Below are 4,848 nucleotides of genomic sequence, written 5' to 3'. Positions count from 1 at the left end.
AAGGGTCACGGTCGGTACTACATTGGAAGCCACTGTCTTTCTCCACTTACTCCATCAGAGAAAGGGGTAGAGAGACCCCTAATGAAAACTCAGAATGGCTCTATTGTCTTCAACAAGTTTCCAACTAGCCCCACTTTCATTTGGGTGTCAGACCACAGGGACACCTCTGAAGCAGAGGCTGTCTTATGGCACAACCATAAGCACAGAAGAAAAGTCTGCCTTCCTCCAGTGCTTTATGGGATGAGGAGATTCAAATAGGAAGTAAGGGCTAAATTGGGAGTCAGTGGGATGACCTGAAGAAACACTGCCTGCATAGTGGTTAAGACCTGGATTGCATTTTCCATGGAAAGTGGATAAAGCAGTCTGATACAGCCTTGGAAACCCTATGGGGGCAGTTTTATTCTGTCCTATAGGGTTACCATGAGTAGGATTCAACTTGTCAGTAGCGGGGCTTGGAGTTTGGGGGAGCAGCCCCAAGAGGACTGCTAGAGTGACACAAGGGAAAATCAAGGACAAATCTAAATTAAAGTAAAAGCAACAAGCCAATCCTAGGTAGGAAGAGTATAAGAAAAAATTTATTATGTAATGTGTGTAAGAGATTAAGCTAGGGAAGAGGCCCTTGAGGACTGTAGCTCTGGGTTCCCATGGGGAGGTGAGGAGAGCTGAGAGAGTTGGCAGGATCCGACATCAATGGAGAAGCTCAAGACAAGACTGGATAGTCTTTGAAGGGGCTTAATGGAGTTGCTTCTCAAATCTAAAGATTATTTCAACCAACTCAACAGTATTAGGAAAGTGACATGCTAATATCTGATATATACAGATATATATATCTATATAGATATATATATCTATATATATATATATATATAATATCGTCTGCAGAAGAATTCACTTCAGAGGACACCACTGAAGCTACAGCTCAGGGAAAGGGATGTGTCTGATCAGAGCACACAGGAGCAAATGAAGGGAGAGGAAGAGAGAGTGGAATACATCCTGGCCCACCAAGCCCTGAGGACAATATTCTCATTCAGAGCAGCCAAAGCACTGAGAGGACCATTGGGCAGTTCTACTATGAGACATGATGTCCCTCACTGATCCATAGTGCTACAGGGAACAACACACAGTGCAGGAATTGCGCCTGATCTGACCCCACCACACTGAAGCAAAACACTAAGGGTGTGCAACAGAACAGTAAGGGAACAGAGAAATAAAGTCCCTAGGGAATACCAAAAATAGACTTTGGGGCCAAGGCATGATACCCCAACATACTCAACTGGAAAGCACTCCTAAAGATCAGCAAACAGACCTTGAATTATGTCTAGGCTTTTCTCTTTTTTTGTCATTGGTTTTTTGTTGTTGTTATTGTTGTTTTGTTTTCTTTTGTTGCTTTGTTTTGCTCTGTCTTGTTTTTGTGCATACTATTATCTCTGCAGGTTTATCTAGATAAGATAGGCAGGATAAATAATCTGGAGGAGAAAACAACAGGACTAATGGTTCCAGGGGGACACAGGAGCAGGGGAGGTGGGAAAAAGGAAATGGGAGTTAACAAACCCAGGGACAAGGGAACAAGAAATCCAAAATTGATGGCAAGGAGGCTGTAGGAGTCCTGGTAGAGAATGGTCAAGGGCAATATAACTGAGAGGAATTACTGAAACCTAAATGAAGGCTGAACATGACAGTGGGAAAAGAGGAAAGTAAAAGGAAATAGAGGAAAGAACTAGGAGGCAAAGGGCATTTATAGAGGTCTAAATAAAGGCATGTACATATCTAATACATTTATATAGGATGGTGGGGAAATAGATCTACGTGCATTTATTTATAGGTTTAGTATTGAGGTAGCAGATGGGCATTGGGCGTCCACTCAAGTACTTCCTCAATACAAGAATACTTTGTTCTATTAACCTGGCATTCCATGAAGCTCACCTTCCTGACACGATCACTGAAGACAAAGTGGGTACATAAACAAATATGGTGAAGAAAGCAAATGGTGCCTGGCTATCAAAAGATATAGCGTCTGGGGTTTTAAAGGCTTGAAGAGAAACAAGCGGCCATCTAGCTGAGAACAACAAAGCCCACACAGAAGAAACACACCAGCCTGTGTGGTCATGAGGTGTCAATGGGATCAGGTAACAGGCATCAAAGAACAAAAGATCATATCATTGTGTATGAGGAGAAGCACAGAGTGGAGACCCAAAGTCCATCTGTAGGCAACTGGACATCCCCTTACAGAAGGGTCATGGGGAGAAGACGAGCCAGTCAGGGTGCAGTATAGTACTGATAAAACATACAACTTCCCTCTAGTTCTATAATGCTTCCCCGACCCCCCAATCATGATCTCAATTCTACCTTACAAATCCGGCTAGCCCAGTGGATGTACACTGGTACAGATCAGAGCTTGAAACACAGGGAATCCAGGACAGACAAACCCCTCAGGACCAATAATGAGAGTTGCAATACCAAGAGGGTAAGCAGAAGGTGGGGGAGAAAGGGGGAACTGATCACAATGATCTACATATAACCCCCTCCATAGGGGATTGACAACAGAAAAGCAGGTGAAGGGAGACATCGGACAATGTAAGACATGAAAAATAATAATAGTTTATAAATTATCAAGGGTTCGTGAGGGAGGAAGGGGGGAAAATGAGCTGATACCAAGTAGAAAGAATAGGTTTTGAGAATGATGATGGCAACAAATGTATAAATGTGCTTGACACAATGGATGGATGTATGGATTGTGATAAGAGTTGTATGAGCCCCCAATAAAATGATTTAAAAGTATATCTGTCATATATTTATGTTGATCAATATATGTACATAGTACCCTCTCTATGTGCTTTACTACAGTGCAGCAAGAAGAATTGGCCCGAGTTTCTGTAAAATTTCCATTCTTTCATCCTTAACTAGTATACCAAAGCAAGGAAACAGCAGTTCCGTGGTTGTGATTGATTAAAAAATGTTTTTTAAATCTAACTATACTCTACATTCCTAGCACAGGGTTTCTTCCTACCCTGCCCCATGTGCATCAGAGAATCATAATTCTATTAAGACTTGAATCTTCTGTCTGACTTTAGAATTTCTCCAATCTCTAGGTGCTAGTCCTCTGGGACCCAAATGTAACCCTAACCCATTCAACGATTTCATTCAACAGCCATGCACACAAAAAATTGATAGAAATATATTCGCTAGATGTGAAATCGTGTTACAGTGTAATCCCTTCCTCGCCCTCCGCCAGGTGCTGCATGTGGTAAAGGGAGACCCAAAAGCCTCAACACAAGTGAAATGTGATTTGGGGGAAGCCGGGCAAATTGAGAGATATGATTAAGAGTTTTCCTTCAGTTCAACTAAGAATGTTGATGTAACAGTGTTTTCTGTAACATAGGCCCCAAAGGATGATTTTTTTTTTTGCAGGGGGTGGTTAAATTCATTGTAAGTGTCCAAATGCAAATGCTGATGCAAATGATTACTATGCATTTCTGATAAAAATTTTCAGTGTAATTTTTTGAGAAATATGAGCTCCATAGATTAATCAAATATAACTTATCAATATATCAATGAACGTTGATTGTGAATTTTTTGTGCCATAGGCACTACACTAGGCCTATGTCTGGAACAAGCATAATATAAAATTATACTACCGTGTCCAAACCCCTCAGGGAGTACATAGTTTTAAAAATTGCATGAAAAGATAAATACCATAAAAGCAATAAAAGAAACAACAACAAAAACATGAATATATTTGAGTACATAAAAAATGTAAACCTTTTTTTCTCCAAATACAAGCCTATAAGATGATAAGTAAGTAATATTATATACTCACGTCACTCCAAAGTCAATGTCTTTGATAAATGAAGAAGTTATGTAATGTGATAAGGCAATGATATTCCAGTGGGTAAATGTTCCATAAACAAGGATTTATAATAATTTGTAAATACTTGGAAAATAACTTTAGAAGAATGAAAATTAAAACATAAACAAAAAACCAGTTTAACTTACCAATTTAGTAAATATATTCATCATGAAAAATGAACAAAGTCTATCTATTCTTGTATGAAACTTAGAGGTGAGGAAAAATAGACACAAATTACCTTTCTACTCCCCAAATATAGCAACCAAATGCAAAGTAAAATGTAAAAAATCAATAAAAAAAGAAAAAGAATTTCAGAGAAAGGTAAGTTTAAAGTTAATAGAATTGAAGATCTGCAAGTTTTTGAATGAGGGCAGATTTTACCTGGGGTCATTTTCCATCTTCTGAGAAATCAAGAAACATTTTGGTGGGAAGTTGGGGGGAAAATATGATACTTGGAACAGTTTCTATACTAAGCAAGCTAATCAGCTATGTCCTTCCATTCACAAGCCCAAGGTAAAGTTCAAGATAAAGTTAGCAATGCTTCTGAATACTGTGGACCTTCATGAAAATGTATGTTCAACAATAAAACCAAACCCTGACATGAGCCACTATGTAACTAGACAGGACCAACAGGCTCTGTAAAGCATTTTGTGAATCATGAAAACAAATATTCATCAAGGACTCCATGTGTTATTTTTCTCATGATCACAACATTGCGGCCTAGGAAAAGTGATGATCTAACACAAAGTGTAACTCACCTTGTTCAAAGAAAACGATCAATAGCACATCCATACACCTTCCTTCGAGTAAAGGGAAGCATCCTCCAAAACAAGCTATAACGGGCACACTTAGTACATGAAGGATCTCATGGATTGCTATTTGTAGACAAATTAAATGTTGGAGAACGTGCACCCAAATAGTCACTTTGCCTTTTGAATAGTGATCCATGGCCCTTCCTTCTGGTGAGAATTAGCTATAAATAGCTATTATCTATCTATTCA

Source organism: Echinops telfairi, unplaced genomic scaffold, assembly GCF_000313985.2.
Source record: "Echinops telfairi isolate 266 unplaced genomic scaffold, ASM31398v2 ScPeMD7_7467;HRSCAF=8505_0, whole genome shotgun sequence".
NCBI lineage: Eukaryota > Metazoa > Chordata > Mammalia > Afrosoricida > Tenrecidae > Echinops > Echinops telfairi.
This window is presented reverse-complemented; position numbering follows the sequence as displayed.